Source organism: Lissotriton helveticus, chromosome 8, assembly GCF_964261635.1.
Source record: "Lissotriton helveticus chromosome 8, aLisHel1.1, whole genome shotgun sequence".
Lineage (NCBI taxonomy): Eukaryota > Metazoa > Chordata > Amphibia > Caudata > Salamandridae > Lissotriton > Lissotriton helveticus.
This window is the reverse complement of record NC_136069.1, coordinates 980,764,887-980,788,893: the sequence shown is the minus strand read 5'-3', so window position 1 is coordinate 980,788,893 and position 24,007 is coordinate 980,764,887.

Genomic DNA, 24,007 nt, shown 5'->3' with positions numbered 1-24,007 from the left:
ATCCCTGTAAGCCACATTCATGGGGCACCTATCATCTGTTGCCCTTTCCATTTTGTGCAGTAGCATTTTAGTATAGTATATGCTGCGCATTATTTGAATTTAAATCAGGCGACATGTGTCTGTAGCTCCAGCTCAAGAGGGAACTGTAGGGCTTCTCTCTAGACATTGTCATCAATTTCTCCTACCTAGGCCAGTCAGCTTGCTCGAAGTTTTCTCAGTTCTTCCTGTGTGTTTGGCATGTGTGCCATAATTTAGGAGATGACCTTAGTAGGCATGTGTCTGTCCAGAAGTCGTCTTTCCAGGTAGGGTTTTTCCATGGTTTCCAACACTGGGAGGACTTGGGCCTGTAGTGCATGACACAATTGCAGGTAATTGAACAGCTGTTTGGGTGACATATCACAATCCTCCCTCAGGTGTTCGAAGGACACTATGCCATTTGAGTCCCATGCATCTCTCAAGGTAGAAGGCCTACTCAAGTCCCATCTCCTGAATCCTGATAATATATTGACTGGGCCCAATTTAGTCCCAAGCCACAGTGTCGTGTTTACAGCAACAAGTATAGAAGCAGGAAGAGCTTTTTACTGCAAACTTGTTTTCTCCATGAAAAAAATATTCATTAAAACTTTTACACGCAGTTTAATATCATTTTGGAAAGTGACCGCCTCCATTTTCACACAGACCCATCATTTTAAAGCAAATGTTTATGCACAGAGGATGTTATAGGTTGCGGGCACTGAACATAGATTTACGATAATATTAGACTGCTATTCTCCAATTTACCTCGACCATGCACAGTTATCATTGATAATATGCAGGTGAAAAAGAAGGAGAATAATTACATTTGGCGATACTGACTATTGCGTTTCCAGAGCCGCTGTACGTGAAGGAAACGGGAGTCTGAGGACAAGCCCCCCAAATGCTCGACTTTGAAGGTGCTTGTGTTCAGCAACAATGAAATCGGATTAAACTGTCTGCAAAATCCAGTCTAAGGCTCTCATAATACGGAAGAGAGCCATGCTAATCCTTAAATCACCCGAACACAGAGCTCATAAATAGATATTTAAAGGTTTTTCGTAATTTAAAATGAACACGTGTCAGACTCTTTGTGCTGGCGTGGTCACTCCAGCTTAGTTATTCCGCAGGCACGGAGGAATCCTGATTTAATGAAGTAACTGAATTGTTATGGCGCACAGTTCAAGCATCACCGCTACATAAAACTGAATTCAAGTTCACGCAATGGTCGCATTTGTCATGCTAATTACGTAGAGGCAGTACTTACTTTGCTAAACGACATTTTAGCATTACGTATCAGCGTTACTCCCCAGCGCTCTGGTATTGCCAAGAAGAGTTTGAATCATAAATTAAACGCATCTCCTCTTATACTCTCTCTACAATGAAGAGGCACCTTAAAGGATGGCTGTTTAATGGTGCAATGACTGCCACTGTGCAACGGTGGCAGCATTAATCGTGGCCATATTGTATGTGTCATTGCAAACCGACTTCTGGTTAGAAGTCATTCTTAATTTTTCTGTCCTTGCACATGACATGTACAAGCTGTGCTGTGCTACGGTAATGCCGCGCAGTGGCATATCAAGTCTGCTTGGGCACCTAATGCCAGCAATGGAAAGGGGCTTCCCTGTACCTTGCTGGAGACTAGTTATGGTATATTTTTCGACGTGACTAATCCACTCGTACTTTTCTGAAATAATAAAATTCAGATGTGTTAGTATAGTAATACAGTGTTTTTACCAAAAAGGGGTAACCCTGTGTCCCTCAGAACCTGGGTATGTATGGTTAAAGACAAAAATGGTTCTGTCGGGTGAGTAAATTGCTTTTACGTAAAGGCTAGATTAGCTCATAACAAAATATAACAAATAAAAAGAGAAGACCTCTCTGACAACAAATATAATTCAAATTGTTTATATGAAAGAGCAAAGTCACATTAAAACACCGGAATTACTTCATTCCATTTCAATTTCAATTATAGGTGAAAAAAGTGACTGTTGGTGAACAAAGTGAATAGTGCAAAAATCACAGTGACACTTATTTACAAGTATATACAAAATTTGAGCGACCGCGAGTGATGCAAACCGGCACCCTGCTTTTCTGGATAGTGCTCCTCCATGTTAGATTGACCTATTGGCTTACGCACAGTGTGTGACTCTCGCCTCCTGTGTTTCCGGAAATCTAAACAACCTAGTCACCCCCCTCCTTTTCCCCCCGTACCCCCCCTGTCTTGATAAAGATCCGCGTGACCACCAACCGGGGCACATTAGGATCGAAACGTCGACGCACAATACTGGTCAAGAACTCTCCAGGAACGGGCACAGTCACCATCTGTCTCCTTGGAGTATTAACTTAGAACTCTGACCGCCAAAACCTTTCCCCTTGCCCATTTCTTCCTTGTACAAATTTTGTATATACTTGTAAATAAGTGTCACTGTGATTTTTGCACTATTCACTTTGTTCACCAACAGTCACTTTTTTCACCTATAATTGAAATTGAAATGGAATGAAGTAATTCCGGTGTTTTAATGTGACTTTGCTCTTTCATATAAACAATTTGAATTATATTTGTTGTCAGAGAGGTCTTCTCTTTTTATTTGTTATATTTTGTTATGAGCTAATCTAGCCTTTACGTAAAAGCAATTTACTCACCCGACAGAACCATTTCAGTATAGTAATACAGGCATGTTTACCATTGTTTTCGTGCGTGTGTGTTTGCAATTCAAACCGGCCTCTGAGGTGGAGCATCACGGAATGAATTGCAGAGACACGAGGTAATTTTCCAGCGCGGGCTCTTTCCTGTAGATAAAATCGACAGGCAGAGCTGACTCTTCTCACAAGCACAATGAGACATGACATTGTTTGGAGAGCAGGCGTTTGCCAAACACCGAATGCAATAGGGTGGAACAAAACGACCCATTTTTCTTCTGCACATTTCTGTCACTTTACGGATGATTGTAACGGTGTCAGCGGCTCTTCGTGTCTTGGCGCAGCAGTCAGATTACGAGACACTTTATTCGTCCTTCACCAAGACATACACCCTGACCAAGACTGACATGTACAAAGATAAGAAACAGTCTCACCTAACTATACATAAAAAGGATTTTACCAACAAACGGAGTAACCATATGGATTGCGGGTCTCACGAAATTAAGGACTGGAGAGTCGGAGGGGGGGGGGGAATGCACGATAGAGGGGCGCAGATTTAAAGTTAATTTTACTGTAAAGATAATCGAAAGGTTAAGAAATGTAGGGGCATATTACCAAGCAATAGCGATAATTATCGCTATTGCTTGGTTAGCGGGGAGAAAATATCGCCGAGCACCGAGGATTTTTACCGCTGAGATACCTTGATATTATCAAGGTTTATCTCAAAAGCGGTAAAAATCCTGCGAAATGCAAGAATATCGCGGAAAATTCATCGATATTCATGCATTATCGTGACAATGCTCTTAGCCATGTTATCCACCTTCCATTGGATAACATGGCTAAGAACTGCTTTCAGGAAAGTTGGCGCAGCAGCGTTTGCACTCGGTAATCAAGTAATCAAGTATATCTAGTAATTTTAACAAATTTGGTAACTTGGCATGGCGTGCAACAGATAAGGAGGCCCTGCTAAGACCTTTGTTCTGAAAGTGGAAAAAATTCCTGGACACTGTCCAGGATGCTGATGCACTGCGTGATTCACTCAATAGGAGTGTAAATCTTAACTTAATGATAGTGTTAGTTATATTCAACGTTAATTCACTTCAAATAGACAAAATAATCATGCTTTTATATACATTTCAAAGAAGACTTCTTTAAATTGATCGAAAGTTCATTGATGGTTTTATTCATATTCTCATGATGTTGTTGTCAATTCACAAATACATGAGTTGTAGCAGCAGTGTTGCTTTAAACATCCCAATGCATTTCGGGCTGTAAATAATGCCCTTCATCAGGGGAATCTGCGAAATGATACAATTTACAATAAATATCTAGTAGCGACAAAAATGTACAGTTTTTCATTAAGAGGAAACAGGATTAAGTGGGTAAAACAACCTTGGAGACCAATCTGGCGTGCCCAAATGTGACATCTGTGGGGGTAATGGAGAGAGAGTACCATGCAATCCTACCCTTCGTGAAAAATTTAAAACGACCCGTGTCAGGAAACGTGCTAGGAAAGTGCGCAAAGTAAAAAGAGCGTGACTGATGGATTCTTACTTAAATTCACCGGTGACGTTTATTGTTCAGCCGGTACTAGTGGACCTGATAGAGGCAAGTGGATGTCTAAGTTAGGGTAATGAAGAGAGAGTTCCATGCAATCCTACGCTTCGTGCGAAATTTGAAACGACCCGTGTCAGGAAACGTGCTTGGGAAATGCGCAAGGTTAAAAGAACGTGACTAATGGGTTCTTACTTAAGTTCGCCGGTAACGTTTATCGTTTGGCCGGTGTCATTCAGTGCTAGTGGACCTAATGGAGGCAAGTGGATATATAAGTTCGGTTGAACCGTGAATGCGTGCTCACCCGTGAGCATTAAATATAAAACAAAAGTTACCGTGTGATGTCCACAGTAGCGTCCCTAGAATCAAATATAATACGCAAATCGGTTAGCGGCCACGTACGCATACTAACGTTTCCTCACTGCAGTCGAAGTGGAGCTAGGGAGTGCACTTACCGAATGGGTGATCTCGAGTGCTTCACAGAGTGCTCTATGTTGCGGGTCAACATAGAGCACTCTGTGAAGCACTCGAGATCACCCATTCGGTAAGTGCACTCCCTAGCTCCACTTCGACTGAAGTGAGGAAACGTTAGTATGCGTACGTGGCCGCTAACCGATTTGCGTATTATATTTGATTCTAGGGACGCTACTGTGGACATCACACAGTAACTTTTGTTTTATATTTAATGCTCACGGGTGAGCACGCATTCACGGTTCAACCGAACTTATATATCCACTTGCCTCCATTAGGTCCACTAGCACTGAATGACACCGGCCAAACGATAAACGTTACCGGCGAACTTAAGTAAGAACCCATTAGTCACGTTCTTTTAACCTTGCGCATTTCCCAAGCACGTTTCCTGACACGGGTCGTTTCAAATTTCGCACGAAGCGTAGGATTGCATGGCACTCTCTCTTCATTACCCTAACTTAGACATCCACTTGCCTCTATCAGGTCCACTAGTACCGGCTGAACAATAAACGTCACCGGTGAACTTAAGTAAGAATCCATCAGTCACGCTCTTTTTACTTTGCGCACTTTCCTAGCACGTTTCCTGACACGGGTCGTTTTAAATTTTTCGCGAAGGGTAGGATTGCATGGTACTCTCTCTCCATTACCCCCACAGATGTCACATTTGGGCACGCCAGATTGGTCTCCAAGGTTGTTTTACCCACCTAATCCTGTTTCCTCTTAATGAAAAACTGTAAATTTTTGTCGCTACTAGATATTTATTGTAAATTGTATCATTTCGCAGATTCCCCTGATGAAGGGCATTATTTACAGCCCGAAATGCATTGGGATGTTTAAAGCAACACTGCTGCTACAACTCATGTATTTGTGAATTGACAACAACATCATGAGAATATGAATAAAACCATCAATGAACTTTCGATCAATTTAAAGAAGTCTTCTTTGAAATGTATATAAAAGCATGATTATTTTGTCTATTTGAAGTGAATTAACGTTGAATATAACTAACACTATCATTAAGTTAAGATTTACACTCCTATTGAGTGAATCACGCAGTGCATCAGCATCCTGGACAGTGTTAAGAACTGCTTTCAGCAGGCGTTATCTTTTGGAGATATTCGCGCTTAGCGCGAATATTTCCAAAAGTTGTTAATAGGAGTTAGAGATGTTAGCGACTGTTTTCAGGCGCTAACATCTTGGCACGCCCACTTTGCATGTCATTAGCGATAATTATCGCTGACATGCAAAGTGGGCCCCTAAATGCCTGCTATCGCCTACAAGCTGTCGCTAACTGGTGTTAGCGACAGCTTGGTAATAGGGCGATAAAATTATCGCCGCATTAGCGGGAAAAAGTCCCGCTAATGCGGTGATAATGCCCTTGGTATTATGCCCCGTACTTACTTACTTACTTACTAGTATACCTAGTGTGGAATTTTCCCTGCTGTGTTAAATAGCATGAACAAATGTAATGCTAGCTGAGAGCTCGTATTACAGTGGGCTAGAAAAGAACAGTATGTATCACTAAGTATGTTTATATTCAATGGCTCTGCAGTGAAGAAAGCACACGGCAACAGAGAAGTCGGTAAGAACCTTCATTTAATGCTGAGAATGTCCCGGCTTCCGTCTCTCATTCTTGGCAGCCCGACGCGTTTCAGTGTTTCCTTCACTTTCCTCTGGGGCTTAATGACAGTGCGGTCTGATTTGAAGAAGGCTTGTATAATTACCCAGTCCCTGCTTACTTTAGTAGAATAGCCTGGGAGGCGCTTTGTCAGCACGTGACCTAATTGGTGTCTTCTGGGAATTGTAGTATCTTTTGCCTGTAAATATTTCCCACAGTGGGTTCCACACCGGCATAAAAGTTTTCCAAGTTGCGCTGGTCTAGTAGCATACCACCACAGTGTAAAGGCATTTCAGTATGCCCCGGTTAACTCGAGCATTCTCATTAGTGTTTGCGCTCTGCTGCGCCGTATCCTGTCTGGGTTTGTTCCCTGACGACGGCCCCTTACTCCACAGCTCCCTCCAAGGTGGTGCATCTCTTCCACGACGAAGCTGTCGTGTTTAATGTTTATATTCAATGGCTCTGCAGTGAAGAAAGCACACGGCAACAGAGAAGTCGGTAAGAACCTTCATTTAATGCTGAGAATGTCCCGGCTTCCGTCTCTCATTCTTGGCAGCCCGACGCGTTTCAGTGTTTCCTTCACTTTCCTCTGGGGCTTAATGACAGTGCGGTCTGATTTGAAGAAGGCTTGTATAATTACCCAGTCCCTGCTTACTTTAGTAGAATAGCCTGGGAGGCGCTTTGTCAGCACGTGACCTAATTGGTGTCTTCTGGGAATTGTAGTATCTTTTGCCTGTAAATATTTCCCACAGTGGGTTCCACACCGGCATAAAAGTTTTCCAAGTTGCGCTGGTCTAGTAGCATACCACCACAGTGTAAAGGCATTTCAGTATGCCCCGGTTAACTCGAGCATTCTCATTAGTGTTTGCGCTCTGCTGCGCCGTATCCTGTCTGGGTTTGTTCCCTGACGACGGCCCCTTACTCCACAGCTCCCTCCAAGGTGGTGCATCTCTTCCACGACGAAGCTGTCGTGTTTAATGTTTATATTCAATGGCTCTGCAGTGAAGAAAGCACACGGCAACAGAGAAGTCGGTAAGAACCTTCATTTAATGCTGAGAATGTACCGGCTTCCGTCTCTCATTCTTGGCAGCCCGACGCGTTTCAGTGTTTCCTTCACTTTCCTCTGGGGCTTAATGACAGTGCGGTCTGATTTGAAGAAGGCTTGTATAATTACCCAGTCCCTGCTTACTTTAGTAGAATAGCCTGGGAGGCGCTTTGTCAGCACGTGACCTAATTGGTGTCTTCTGGGAATTGTAGTATCTTTTGCCTGTAAATATTTCCCACAGTGGGTTCCACACCGGCATAAAAGTTTTCCAAGTTGCGCTGGTCTAGTAGCATACCACCACAGTGTAAAGGCATTTCAGTATGCCCCGGTTAACTCGAGCATTCTCATTAGTGTTTGCGCTCTGCTGCGCCGTATCCTGTCTGGGTTTGTTCCCTGACGACGGCCCCTTACTCCACAGCTCCCTCCAAGGTGGTGCATCTCTTCCACGACGAAGCTGTCGTGTTTAATGTTTATATTCAATGGCTCTGCAGTGAAGAAAGCACACGGCAACAGAGAAGTCGGTAAGAACCTTCATTTAATGCTGAGAATGTATGAAGAAAAATGAAAAAATGAAGAAAACTTCACCTGCTGTCGTGTGCTTTTCCAAATGCTGAGCCTTTGTTTAATAATAAATTGCACGACAGCTTCGTCGTGGGGAGAGCACCACCTGTTGAAGAGAGGTGGAGGGAACCTCTGAGAGCAAGGGGCCGCCGGCAAGAACTGTTCACGCGGGTAATGGCACAGCAGTTTGCAAGATTTATGAAAGCGAACTTTTTTTCCGGAGCACACTGGAGTGCTTTCAAATCACAGTGATGTGTACTTAATCACTGTGAACCTGAACTATTAAATGGACCGATGGAACCCACTAATGGTAAAAATGCGGCGGATTTAAACTACATGTCCCAGCAGACACTGAAAGGGTGCAGAAACGACTAAGCAAGCACACCTGCGACTACTAAAGCCAGCACTAACATGGGACAAGCCTCATTAGCCACGAGTCCATTGCCCAGGAAGAAGGAGCAGACAGCTTCGAAACGCGTTGGCTACAGGAATAAATGACGGATGGAAGTAACTTTCTGATGCAAATAAAATGAAGAAAACTTCACCTGCTGTCGTGTGCTTTTCCAAATGCTGAGCCTTTGTTTAATAATAAATTGCACGACAGCTTCGTCGTGGGGAGAGCACCACCTGTTGAAGAGAGGTGGAGGGAACCTCTGAGAGCAAGGGGCCGCCGGCAAGAACTGTTCACGCGGGTAATGGCACAGCAGTTTGCAAGATTTATGAAAGCGAACTTTTTTTCCGGAGCACACTGGAGTGCTTTCAAATCACAGTGATGTGTACTTAATCACTGTGAACCTGAACTATTAAATGGACCGATGGAACCCACTAATGGTAAAAATGCGGCGGATTTAAACTACATGTCCCAGCAGACACTGAAAGGGTGCAGAAACGACTAAGCAAGCACACCTGCGACTACTAAAGCCAGCACTAACATGGGACAAGCCTCATTAGCCACGAGTCCATTGCCCAGGAAGAAGGAGCAGACAGCTTCGAAACGCGTTGGCTACAGGAATAAATGACGGATGGAAGTAACTTTCTGATGCAAATAAAATGAAGAAAACTTCACCTGCTGTCGTGTGCTTTTCCAAATGCTGAGCCTTTGTTTAATAATCACTAAGTATGTATGTACTAAACTTCATGATCAACAGTATTCATATGCACACAACAGTTTACGATGAGGACTACAGTCATGCCAACACACATAGGGGCATATTCACAAGTCAATATCGGCACGTTAGGCGCACTTTTTTGCCGATAAAGCAGCAAAATGTTTTGCTCAATATTCACAAGCTGTAGCTAACAGCCGATAGCGACAGCTTTTAAGCGAAATGGAGCATTTACAACATCGCAACTTCTGTCAGTGATAATTAACGCTACTGATATGCAAGGGAGGCATTCCCTTGCAAAATCTAACGGTAACCCAAGATTTCCCTATTCACTAGGGGATTCCTTAAGAACAGAAAATATCTTGTCTTAAAATGGAGATAACCATTGGGCCCTCATTTCTGCAGGTTTTGTTGCTGGACCGCGCTGCAAGCAATGTTGCTGCGCTGCCCTGTCACAAAATTACAGGGCAGGACTGCGCACCATCAATAAGATAGTGCACATTCCTATGCCCCAGTCATGAAAAGTGTTGCAGCGCTGCAACAAGACAGCGTTGCAACACTTCTCACAATGCCCTTCTTACGACAGCATAGATGCGCTGTACTCACTGGACAGCGCTCCATAACGCAAGTAATGGCAGTTACATCAGGAATCCTGACATATCTGTCTGTGCTAAAGTCACAGATTGTAGGAATCCTGACATATCTGTCTGCGCTAAAGTCACAGATTGCTGCAGTTGTGTCACAATCATGACGCAACTCCAGCAATGCATGGGGCCAGCCTATCCCTGTGGCATTGTGTCACCCTCACACCTGCCATCAGGCAGGCGGAAGGTACGGAAGATACTGACGCAGTGCAGTTCATGAGGGGTGCTAGAATGTCGACGCTGTTGGAGATCCATCGGTGGCAGTTGTGTGCTGTGGTGTCATCGTTTGGAAGCAGTGGCGGAGTGTTGGTGCTGAGAGAGTAGACAAGACGTCCAACGGTGGCCTTCATCCAGCTGTGAGGGGTTGCGATGATGGCATTGGCGTCCGGTGGGCAAGGTGAAGACGTGATGTATCCAATGATTGTTGGTCCAGGAGAATCCAGTGTTGTTGCTGAAGTTGTAGCTCCCGCTTGCGGAGGTGATATGCTCGACCGTTTATCCTGCTATATGGCCTGTTGATGTGAGTTGCTGCTTGTGTCTGAAGTTGGTGACCTTCCCCAGAAGGTGGTCGTGTCCTGGTCACTGGGGTTGTCCAGTGGAACTTGAGATCACATATTGGGATGTTATTGGTGGATGGGAGATCCTGGAGTACAATGAGGTCAACAATGGTATTTGAGAATGGGGGTCCAATGTCCTGGGGTCCTGCACATGAGTGTGCCGCAGTGGATGTGTTTGGGCTTTGTCTGGATCTTGGAGTTGAGGTGGTCCATGGTCACCCTTGGGTCATTAGAGTGCATGGTCAGTCGGAGTGTGCCTCTGTAGGTGATAGCAATGCCTTGTCCTTGAAGGGCGTGTTGCTCCTTGCGGGTGGTAATGCAGCCGTCAATGATGGAGAAGGCGATGTCCGGTTTGGAGCAGATATTGGGCCTGGTAGGTGATGTGGCGTCCAGGGTTGATGGCGAGGAGGGTGCTAGCGTCGTAGCGGTGGAGTGTCCAAGACGAAGGCTCATTGGTGCTGAGCGCGGTCCAGGGGCAGACGGACGCCGACGGGCCAGTCTATGGCTTGCCTTTGGCATGGGAGACGTCCAGATCAAGCAAGGCATTACATCATTAACTACTCAACTCAAACACCACATTGTGAGGTCAGTAATGGGGTAATTTAAACTATTTTGTGTGTGTATGGGTATCAGATTTCGGATTTGAAATTTAGTGTGTGCAATTGGTGTAACATATGATTTTTGGGGTGCGATTTGGGGTAAAATGTGAATTTTGGGGTGTGGTTTGGGGTAAAATATGAATTTTGGGGTGTGCAATTGGGTCAATTTTGAGTTTTGGGGGCTCAAAAAGGAATTCCTGGGTTCACGTTTGGGATTGGGGTGCAAACGTTAGTTTAGGGTTGCACTCACTGGAGCGGGAATAGTGATGTTCATGTCTCCGCTATGCAACACCTACCCTACTGTTGCAATGTGCCTAGTATTAGTATGCATTGGAATGGAATGCAATGTCATGCATCATAACTACGTATGTGCCTTTGGCACACGAGTATTAGTTCCGCTGTGCATGTGCGCACAGCGTCCACCATTGAGAAGTGTTGGGGGTGTGTGCTGTACAGCTGTGAGGTGGTAAACGCAGGAAAGAATAATGGATGGTGCCTGGATGTGGGGATGTGTGTGAGCGTGTGTCATAAAATATTGTAAGGAGTGAAATCGTATATCGAAGCAGGTTCCTGTGTCTTCGTAGCTCATGCTCCCCTGTGTCTGCTTCCAGAAACAGGAATCCTGCAGCCAGGCTCCCTACCCTGAGTCAATCACAACACTGACATCCATCATCGAAGAGAACGCCATCCTCGACTCCACTAATTACGTATTTTGCAGCAACCTCAGCACCGTGACCGTCCTACTCGCAGCAAACAATTACATATGCATGCTACTCGAGCAGGGCCACAGTGACCCTCATCTCACTAGACCTCTCCGCAGCCTATGACACTGACTCCCACTGCACTCTGGCAAACAGACTCTACGATGCCAGTATACGAGGAACCACCCTCAACTGGATCCACTCCTTTCTCTCCATCAGTACCCACAGGATCAGACTCCCCCCATCCTCTATGAACATACAGAGATCAACTGTGGAGTCGCCACCAAAGTCAGACAGCATGGGATCAGCATAGAATACACCATACTCAGCTTCCAGGAGGAATGGAAGACGCTGCAGCATGGATTAATGACAGCTGCCTAAAACTGAACTGCTTTGTGCTAGTTTTGGTGACACTGCACTGGCACAGCGCATTGTTAAATATGGCCCAAAAATTGCACCACCCCCATGGTTTTTGACTCATACCCTATCTTATTGTTACAGCTTTGTGTGAAAAATAATGCCTCCTTGAAACAGGCACTGTGTAGGAGAAAGCTCTTAATTTCTGCTAGCTTTTTACACATCCAGTGTATGAAAGTTTTACATTTTGTTTGGGCGCAATATTTTGTATTTGACGGGTACAACTTTGCTAGGCATTATGTACACATCCTTGCACTGTGGTGCAGACAAGAGGTGGGCAAGCCACTGAAAACTCAAGCCAGTCTTGACCAGAAGTGTGGCTCTAGCTCCGCTCGAGGTCCTGTTGGAACCTGGAGCTGAGCTTTCATGTGGCTTCTGCCTCCCTCTACCCTAGATGTGGTGTTACAGACAGAGCTGCACATTATGGGACTCGGGGAACAAGGTTGGACTCTGGGGAGTGCTCAACATCATGTGATTCTGGGCAAATCACAAACTTTCCCATGACTATAAATAAGGCATTCTATGTGTGTAATGTAACTGGTTCTCATGTAAAGCGCTCCAAAACCTTCAGGTAGAGTTTGCACCATTGTTTAAAAACTGCAGAAGAATGTACTGAGAGGTAAAAACAAAGCCTCAATATAAGGAAAGACAATTTAATATCCATTTACTAAAGTAGCAGCTTGTAGTGGGAGTGCTGCGGGGTGTTGGGGCGGGGGAGGGGCAGGGTGGGGGGGTAGAAAACTCAGGCACATGGCTGATTGGAGGTAAGTACATAAATAAATAAATAAATAAATAAATACAATTACATTGCTCGCACTGCAACGCTAATGGCGTTGCAGCGCGCGCAATGTAATTCGTTTTATTTATATATTTATGTACTTACCTCCGGTCACCCGCATGCCGGAGTTTACTACCCCCCACCCTGCTACTCCCCCGCCATTCCCCACTGCCCAGCAGCCCTCCCACTACGAGACGCTACTGATTTACTGGCTGGTCTGTAGTGAGCGATACCAGAGAACCTTGAAAAATCCCATCTTCTCTGCCTACTTGTGTGATCTAAGGTAAATATTTCATTTCACCAAAACGCCTTTTTTCTCCAGTATGGCCTATGAAGGCACTTTCGAATGTGTGTGTTCAGAATAACAGTCGTATAAAATTATCACTTTTAATAAGCACTTCTCAGCACAGTGCTGCTCAGACTTCTCGAGGCCAATTACAGATCAAGCTCCAGCCGGCACCTGAAGAGCGATGCCTCAGGCTGAGCCTGTCCCACCTCAGCGATACATCAGGCTGAGCATGTACCACCTCAGCGAAACTTCGGACTGAGATTGTATGGTCAGACCCATGAACCATACCACGGGCTGATCCTGTACTCAGACAGCTTGTATGCCTGGGCCTGAGCCCACATCAGCGGAAGCATTGCCCTGCCAGAGACTTTCACAGAAGACTGATTGTCCTAGGGAACTTGTCCTAACAGGGTTGTGCAGGCAGCGCCTGTACCTGCAATGAGACCACAGGCTCAGCGTCTACCGGCAGGGAGATCACAGGCTCAGCTTCACCAGCAGGGTGATCACAGGCTCAGCTTCACCAGCAGGGAGATCACAGGCTCAGCGTCTATCAGCAGTGAAATCACAGGGGTAGATTGCACCTGCTTTGACAGCACAGAACGGTCTCGTATTAACAGTGTGATCACAGGGTGAGTTCGCAGCACTACAATTGTAGTTCAGACTAAACCTGTTTACGCAGAACCATGATTCCCTCGCCTTGTAGAGGTCGAAGACTGAAGCAGCGGTGATTTCTCAGGATCAGTCTAACTTAAAAGTGATATCTGTACCTGAGCCAACACATTTGTATCCCAGTCAGAGGCAGTTATTGCCCTCAGTCAGCACATGGCGTGATTGTAGATCCGCCTGAGCCTGTACCAAATATGAGCCCATATTGAGCCTATTATGCATAGCCATCGTCTGAGCGTGCACCAGGCCTGATAGCTCATTCTGTGGCCGTTCCAGCAGAGCTGCAGTTTGGATCAGTCCCACCTGTGAGATGTCACACTGAGGGGCATTTTCTAATGGTGATATGGCAGGGAGGATAGAAGGGACATTTCTGCCGCTAACGGGCCGATAGCTAGTTAACGCCCTCTAACGCTGGTTTCTCTATCGCCATCACGATAATGTTAAAACTGTGTTCTCAGCCATTCCCTGTTATTATCACCATGTAGCATGGCCTTAATAATACCACACTAACATGGCGATAATAATCAGGGTTAGGCGGCGTTAACTTTTCTGCAGTAAATTGACGTTGGTGATAGTTATCGCCAGTCATTGTGAATATCCCCCATAGTATCACACAATATCGGCACTGTCAACACAATAACCAGATAAAGCTAATATCACACAGTGAGCAGTTGCAAGACTTGGCTGGCTCTAACACACTCCCTTTCAATTGCCCTCCCCTTAATTATCTCTCCTGTGCTAGATGGGCAGTAGTGAGATGAAAGCTCAGCCCCCTCTTCAAGCTGCATCCCTCTGAACAGTTAAAATGTTTCCCAGTTTGGCAGGTCTGGTATTGCATTGGTAAATACTAGAATGCAATGTTTGTTTTAATATGGCAGAAGATAATTATTGATGCAGTGGCATGAAACTGCAAAAAACAATTGAACTAAAGTTCTAACGCCACAAAACTGTAGAGTTCTGCAGAGAGCAGCACATTGTAAAACTTAGATGAAAATATGAAATTTTATGGCAGTAAAAACATGACTAGGACTTAAGTAAATTGCTCAAATCTGTATATTTCGTAAGGCGTTTCAAGGAAATGAGGCCAAGCGTAGGTATTTGGGACTAAAGAAAAAAATAATTTTTTTATTTTTTGTATCTTAGAGATAGGAGAGTGTAGAACAAAAAGCTGAATTAGTAAGCTCTACAAATAATCACATTAAGTGACTGCAGTCTACACTGTGCAGGAACACATGTCAGTTAAAAAAGGCTTTTGGATGTAGGGAAACCACAATCTTTCATGCATTTCCCAAAACAACCCTAGGTGTGTCTAGTGATAAGAAAAGTATGTCCTTATAGTGTCCAGCTGCAAAAGGCTGTTTTCACTGCACAGGTAAATGTCACGTTTCTCTCTGGAGTAGTCTGTTTGTGGCTAAAAGTTAAATGCTAACTTGAATGTTGTTCACAGTCTAGATCAACTGTCTCTTTTACTTTTATTTTCAGGAGAATAAGGCACAGAATAAGGCACATTGTAATATTCTGGATTGGGTAGACACACGCACTCACTGGTGTGCATTTGAAACAGAGTAGACTATGTAATGGTGCTGATTGGTGAATCCTCCTGAGTGAGAGGATATGAACATTAGCTAAAATGTAATATTCCACACTTTTAGTTTGTATTAAATAACTACTGTTGGACTTGGCCCTTTTGGCAGGTTCACCCCGAAACTTTGCTTTTTCCTAGCCTGTTTCTGTAACCTGGTGTTGGTGATTTGGGTCTCTGCGCACTTTTTCACTGTGGTCCAGTGTAAAGTGCGTGTGCTCTCTGTGTGTGTGGGGAGAGTGACCTGCCCCCCCCATAGGAATGCATGGGGAATATGTGTGACCATGGTAGTTCCTGATGTGTGGGGAGTGCAGGGTCGAGTTTGGTATGTGCAAACTCGTGAGATTGAATGCTGCATGATGATGTGTGCGGCTTTAATGTGTCTAGTGTGGGAGTGCCACTTCTAGAAGTTGGTGTGCCTGTGCAGTGAATGTGCTGGCTTGTGATTGGCTGGAGCTGGCTGGTGTGCCTGGCTCTTGGAGTCAGGATGGGTCTGCCCCGGTGGTGAATGGGGAGATCTGCATGTTGATGGCAGGGAGGGGCTGCATCTGGGACCTGAATAGGGCTGGGTTTCCCCTCCACAATGCTGGCTCCGCCCCCTGTGGTGTGTCCGATGTCCCTGACCCACCCTGTGAATAGGCAGCGGGGCTGAGAAAAACAAAGTGCTCAGGAACAAGTTGTATCTGGTTTGCCCTTGCCTGCACCTTTGGAAGCAAAGGGAAATGGTGTATAACAAGAGGCTGTGACCTCATTTAAAATGTTCTTGTTTTCTAACTTGAAACAAGCAGGGGCGTGCTGCTGCTGGGGCCAAGGGGAAGGCTTTAGGAAATTGATTTTTTTACTTTTACTTTTCGAATTTCTCAGTAGCTACTGAATGGATTTACACCATTTAAAAAAAAGGTTGTTTTCTGAACCAAGCGCTACCTTTTTGCCAAATTTGGTTAGTTCCGTTCAGCAGTTCGGGCTTTAACATGGAGAAAACACTTTTTGGGACCCCCCTTTTTTCTCAGCCCCCGCTTGACGAATCACCCTCAATCTTTCAGGATAGCAGCTGACCTGGATAGACCTTTTTTGGGAGAATTTCATGAAGATTCGCCAAACTACGCCAAAGTTCTAAGCAAATCAAAAAATGCTTTTCCTATGGAAAATAGGTTCTAACTATAACTACCTACTGGCGACAGCCAGTAGGTACTATATATATATAGTCAAACAAAAATGATTCTTTACCACAGTGCACTCTGCCATCCAGTGCTGACAATCCACTCCCATAATTTATGATTAAACAAAGGGATGTCGCACTCCAGTGTTGTTGCAATAAGAGGTATTTTATTTTCTCACTGCCACCAACCCGTTTCACCATCAAGGCTAATTCATGGTTAGGGAAGTCGGTTATCACTTTCCATTATATACTACTGCTCCCACATGCCAACAATGTAGCTTTCTGGGATATGTAGTCAATTATATTCATACAAACAACTATATACACACAATATATACAATCATTTCCAATGTTCAAATTCCATGAGGGTATGGGTTTTGGGGTGGCAAAGGTCGTTTTTGAGTTTAGGATAGGTATGGGGTTTTTGGTGGCAATGGTAATTTTAGGGTTTAGGGTGGGTATGTGTTTTGGGGTGTCAAGGGTTTAGGGTTTAGGGTGGAGTGGCAAAGGTAATTTTAGGGTTTAGGTGGGTATGGGTTTTTGGGCAGCAAAGGTAATTTTGGGATTCGGGGTGGGTATAGGTTTTGCAGTGGCAAGGGTAATTGTAGGGTTTAAGGTGGGTATGGGTTTTTAGGGGCCAAGGGTAATTTTATGGTTTAGGGTGGGTATGGGTTGTGGGTAGTAAGTAAACTTCTAGTGCTTAGGGTGGGGTGGGTTTTTGGGTATCAAGGTTAGCTTTAGGGTTTAGGGTGCATGTGGGCTAATGGGTGGCAAGAGTGATTTTAGGGTTCAGGGTGGGTAAGGGCTTTGGGGTTGAAGGGGCAATTTTAGGGTTTAACGTGGGTAAGGGTACATATATACATATTCACAGAAAAAAAGGTTACATGGACGCTATAGGTAAACTAAGATTTCACTTATACTAAACAAGTGAAGTTCTACAGTTATACTTAGTGAGCGAATTATAACTTACGCCCCTGCAATGTACTGCTTATGACCTCACATATTACATCACTCATGACATTGTCAGTGACATTACTGATAACATCTCGAATTACATCACTGATGGCATCATCTAGTGACTGTGAATGCTTAAAAAAAGTGTATGAGTGTTAAATATATATCAAGGGGTATTTGTGAATCAGTGGGTGTATGAGCGCCTGCATGGATGATTCAGTGGGTACATGACTGACAGCATATGTGAGTGATTAGGTGTCTCAGTGAATGTATGGGTGAGTGATGTGTTATGTGAATGTCTGTATCAGTCTGTTAGTTGGTTTCTAAGTGGCTGTAAGGGTGTGTGGGTGGGTACTTGAGTGGCTGTATGGGTGATTGATTGGTTATCTGAGTACCTGTATGGGTTTCTTAGTGTCTGTGTGGGTGAGTGAGAATGTGTGTGACTGCCTGTATGGATGAGTGGATGAGTCAGTGGCTGTATGGGTTAGAGAGTACGTGTGTGATGGGCTATATTGGTGACTGAGTGTGTGTGTATGGCTGTGTCAGTGAGTGAGTGGATGTGTCAATGGTATACGGGTAAGTAACTCCCTCCTTTTACTTAAAAGTGCTACCCCAGGAAGCTGGTGGTCCCCAGAGCTGTGAAGGCCCAGGTGGTGGGACACTGGACCTTCTCCCATTTTGGTATTTAAACCCCGGGGAGGTTGTGCTACCTGGGGTACAGTGGGGGTCCTCGAGGCACCCACAGTTATTAGAAAAGTTCCCAGGGAGGTGTGGTCTCCGGGGTACTGAGGGGCCATGAGGGCCCCTACTTGTTACAAATTGGTCCAAAGTAGGTGGCACTCCCTGTGGAATTCAATGCCACTGCACCTGAGACTTAAACCTCAGAGGCAAAGTTCCAGAAAGATCTTAAGACCTGGCTCTTTAGGCAGAGTCAGTAGATCTAGCAGGCGTTATCTGCGATCTATCTTTTCTGACTACGAGTGGTGCTACTGCTTAGTGTGGGGACACTTAATGGAGCAACCAGGCACTCTACAAATCTCCCATTCATTCATCCATTCACTCATACCTCACTTTAGGATGCTAGCTCCAACTTGTAGTGGTGTTGAATCCATTATGAAAATGTAACTCAGTTAAACTGATTAATTTGGGGAAACAGCGTTTACAACGCTGTCTCCACAATGCATGCCATTACATGTGGTAGTTACAACGACTGTGTTGTTAGTACACATACCATTACATCACAAGTCCTTAGTAGGACTTGCTGTAGGGGGTGCAATAGTGTTGGATTTAAAACCCAACACCTTCCCTAATGTTGCGCAAACTGCGCGCCCCCTACAGCAAGTTGTAGTAATGACTTGCGATGTAATGGTATGCGTTCTAACAATGCGGTCGTTGTAAGGACCGTGTCGTAATTGCATGCTATGTATTTGCATGCGTTGTAAGGGTATATATTTGTATGCTGTGTTAGATCGCGTTATCTACTCCTTATAAGATATTATTGACCTCTATTCTTTCTAATAGATAGAATGTATTTTCCCTTGATTATGGCCTGGCCAACCGGCCAACAATTGTCACCACTCTCTGTCACTCTGTTATTGATGTCTTCCGATCTACAAAAAAAGCAGTTGAACTTTATGGCTTGGCAGACAGCCATACTCCATAAACCCAACATGATATAAATGCTTCCGTCATGTAAAAATGTCTTAGATACTTTACTTCTGTATGCTTTCTGATGTGAAAAAGACTGGCATATAACTTGCTACCATTTAATCGTCTGTCTGTCATTAATAGTGTTGTACACTTCATACTTTCGCAGTAAAACTGTGCGTTTGGTGGACAACATGAATGTCAAAACTTTGTAAGACTGATTCCCCGCTCACCATCAAGATATGTTGGCCTAAGCCTTGCTAGCTCACAGTGCACCATCTGTACCCCTAACCTGGCAAGACAACAGGTGAAATGTGCAACTTCAGAACATGACAACTGTGACTACCCAAGAAAATCATGGAAACAGATTTAGAACCCTTCCATTTTGGTAACTCATGCATCCCCAAGCAGATCTACAAGTAATACACAACATGGTGTTTCAATATTATTTGAAGCAATATTATTCTTGTGTAAAATGTGTGTGCTTTAATTAGTAATAGAAGGAAGCAAAACAAGGTAATCAGCATTAAGGAAATAGTAAAGAAAATGAACATTTCAACCATTGTACTGTTACATAGATTATATGTTTGCACATAAGTATTGTCATATTTTGTGTTCCTACCTAGCTCTACCTATCCTATTGTGTCTAGGGTGGGTGAATCTGCCAGAATCCCTGTAGGGTGATCCAACTCCCCATTACCTGTGGGTAAGTGTCATCAAGGTGCCGTCTTGGTGGACAGCTGGGCATCATGCCTTACAGGAAGTAAACAAGAATCATCTAGACTGAAATTCTGGCCTGGGGCGACCTCGGCAGTGTCAGCAAAGTGCTCCTCTTTCTAACAAAGGAGTGATGTTGTTTATATAATAAACTGCACTCATATAATCATGCCAAAGCCCCAGTGGGCTGCCATTGTTAATTCTTTTGTGACAGCTCTGTCACCAAGCGGACAATAACAAACAATAGCCTTTTAATTAGTGAACTTAGCCCTTATACAGAATATTCAAGGCGCTCAATAATATGCCTATGAAGAAGTGTACATTTTAGCAAAGCCATTTCAGAAATTATTTTCCTGCGCGCAAGCGAATGTGTGTCAAATGTCAGTGTTTAAGAAAAGATAGCAAATTTAAAACATGAGCATGTAAAATGGTGGTGTACCTACTTGGGCCTACTTTACAGTAGTTTACTGATACTAACTGATTACCACCTCTGTGTTTCGTAGTACTGAACTTGAGAATGGATTCAATAGTAAAGCTTTCTACCTTAGTTTTGCACTAGATCTTTAATTACCCCACATTATTTCAAATTTAGAAAGACCAGTTGAATTCTGCTAGTTTTGACTTTCTCTTCCTTTATTATAGCCATACCAATCCCTTATAAGGCACTTTTAGAGACCACTGGACAAAAGATACAATCTTACCATATCTGTCAAGATTTCTTACTTAACAATGGATGGTTAGAATTATTTAACTGTGCCTCAAGGTTTTTTACTTCTTTGTTAGTAATAGTTATGGTTTCCTGGTTGTCTCTGAAAATACTTTGATGAGGCAATTTTTCAAATTTGAGGAAGTTTGTTGGGTGGTGACTGTAGAGGATCTGGAACATGTGGAGACAAAAGTACCAATTGCCGATATGGGGGCTCAAACCTTTAGAGGAAGTACATAAACACCCTAAAGTCGAAAAAGATGCAATGTTAATACTCAATATGGCTAGGAAAGGCAATGCAATGAATCAGAGACGGTGAAGAGAGAATGATTTCGACTAAGAGTATGGCATGGCATATAAAGGAAGTTGGAAATATTGCAAAGAGAAAACAATTTAATCTGTGAACAAAAACAGCAAAATGATTTTCTGCATCTTAGGGAATAACAGAGTACAAAGTTCTAACTGTCACACAGAGATGAGAAGAGCAACATGTGGAGGATGCTACTAGTAAAAATCTTAATTGTACATTTATCATCTAATAAAGTTTACAGAGGCAGATCTACCAAGTTTATTTTCAGTGATTTGTTAGAAAATAGCCCTCTCTGAAGAGTCACCCCAAACCTTTCGCCTCCCCCACTTTTTGACCTTTTTGTAGGATTTGAGATTCAGGGCACTTTACCACTTCTGACCCGTGCTGAAGTGCATGTTCTCCCTCCTCTAAACATGGTATAATTGGGCTATAATTGTTTGGCATTTTTGATTTACTTGTAAATCCCTAGTAAAGTGGTATACCATATACCCAGGGCCTGTCAACTCAATGCTGTTAGTGGGCCCTACAATGCTGATTGTGCCACCCACAGATGTAGCCTTACAAGATTGTCTCAGGGCTGACACTGCCGTTCCTGAGTGTGCAGTTCACTGCTACTGAGACGTGATATTTAATACTACTTGCCAAGCTTGAACCTCCCCTTTTATTGTACATAAGGTAGACCCTTGGTAACTGTAAGGGCTTGGTGTTGTGTAATAAAAGGTAGGACATGTACTGGTGTATTGGCAGTGATAAACATCCTATTTCATTGTTCGCTACTGTGAGACCTACTCCTCTCATAGGTTAGCATTGGGAATTCCTTAAAAATCTGTTAAACTATAATTCCTGATCAGAGAAGAGTAGCTTTCCCGTGGATTCTATGTTTGTAATGGTAACAAGAAGTCCTCCTTACTGGTAAAGTTGGAATTGGCATTATTATTTTAGAAATGCCACTTTGAGAGAGTGGCCATTTCTCTGTGCTTATAACTCTGTGGGATTTACAGCCTGTCTCCAATACACGTCTGGTCTGGTTGATAACTACACTTTGTGCATTTCCTCTAGACAGCCACAAACACAGGAATGATAGGTGTGTTTGAGTACAGATCTACATACATCTGCATTCTGATGGCCTTGCCTGGGCAGGATGGAAGGGAGGGGCTAATACTACACTTGAATAGCCTGTGTTCTGTCCCCTCCATTGATAGCTTGGTAGACTTGGTTGAAAGGGATACTTGTGCACTTTATAGAGCTGCTTTGAAGTCACCCCCCACATCAAGGGCACTTTTAAATATAAGTACTGGGTCTCTGACCCTTAAAATCAGCCACTTCTGGATATTGAACTGAACCTCTGTCAGAAGGACTGCTGTGCTGCTTTTCTGGAAGGACTTCTCTTCTGCTTGTTGCACTGCTGTCTGTTGCTCCCTGACTCTGCCTTCCCTCCAAGGGCTTGCTGACCTGCCTCCTGTTTTCTGAAGCCTTTGGGACACAAAAGACTTTCTGTAACTCTGCTGGTGCTGCGGGACTCTGCCTTCTGTGAGTCCTACCCTTAGTGGAGGAGCACTCTCCATGTTCTGCATCTCAGAAGTGTGTTCTGCAGCTGTTTTGCTACAAAACCAATGAACCGTCACATTTGTGCCAATCAGAACTGACACGGCGCCCTTCGACGCCGACGCAGAGGCTGTTTGATGTCAGCGGTTCTACAGCCAGCGTGGCCCGACAACACACTGCCTTTACCTCAGCAAAACTCAACAACAACGCAGTGACCCGACTGCGAGGAAAAAATCACCGCATTGTGGCATCAGTGTTGATGCTTTGCTCCATCCAAGGTACTTTTTCAGCAGGCCCTGCGTGGGTCTGGTAGCCTGCCTGCCCTCCATCACTCAAATGTTAAACAGTGAATTTGCACTGATCCCTTGCGAACTCAAGGAACCTTTTGACTGCTAGTCACTTCTAAGCACAGTTTTTACATTTAACTTTTAAAAAGTTATATCCAGGATTCTACTGAATGGATTTTTGTTGTTTTGGTATTGTTTTATTCAGATAAATAATCTCTATTTTTTAAACCTGGTTGGAGTCTTTTTGTGGTGCATTCATTATGTTACAGTGTGTTACAGTGTGTGTTGCACAAATACTTTGCACAATGCCTCTTTAGATAAGCATGACTGCTCTGTCCCAAGCTACCAGAGAGTGAGCACAGGTTATCTAGCTTAACCTAACTAGAGTGGTGGTTTCTTCAGTCAACAAGGAATCCCATTTCTATCAGCCATCTAGATTGAATAATGAAATCCATCACTAGCTCCCTTGATTAAGGACCCATGCAATTAGTAGCTGCTACATCTGCTGCACTCACACTGTTATATAAGAGATAAAGTACCCCCTGCCAAGCATGATAGGGATAGTGCAAGTCACTCAGGAGTTACATATAGAGGAACAAGGCCGAAGGTTATGGAACTCTGAGGTGGCCTGTATAATCCTTATCATGTAGGGCAGGCTTACATTACCCACAAAATACTTGGTAATATCATCACCTTTACCAAAAACCACTTACAACCTTGGTGCGTAGTTCTTTCATATGAAAGAGAGAGCATTTATACAAACATGAAGAATATAAATAGACCATCTATTTAAAATAAAACGCATCAAAAACCTGTTAGGTATTTGTTGCAAAAAGATACTTTGAGCAGTTCAATAGAAGCCAGTTTAAAAATAATACTATGGCATAGTTTCTGAAGGGTTTTCAGCCTTGTTATAATACGTCTTTCATCCTTGGTTTATCCTTATTAATGATTGAATTAGTTTATAAATGTTACTTTATGATTTGTACAATATACAACTATGTTTGGGAAAGAAAAACATTTGAGAGGCGCAGTGCATATTGTGTATGTAACAAAGGGTAGGGGAGGTCAAGGATCAACTGTGATCCAGTAGGGCTTTGATTACTATTCAGAGAAAAGAGAATGGAAGGTCCGGCCGCAGTCGTAGCCCCAGATATCAAAACAACAAGAGAGATGACTGGGCTGTTCCTAGGGGGAGAACCACCCCTGGGTATCCGATTTGTTGGATATAATGGCCTCACACACCCTTGCGAGTGTCATGCTTCATCATAGGCAATGCTCCTCGCCGGGCAGGCGGTGCAATGCCCAACGGGCTCACCTCAAAGAGGGGCTCTTTATCGGAGATCTTTTATCCAACTGCCTATGGGTGAAGTGGGGGTGAGGGGTCAGGACAGAGTAGATAGTGCGGGTGAGGATAAAATGTGGTACAAGGTACCGGA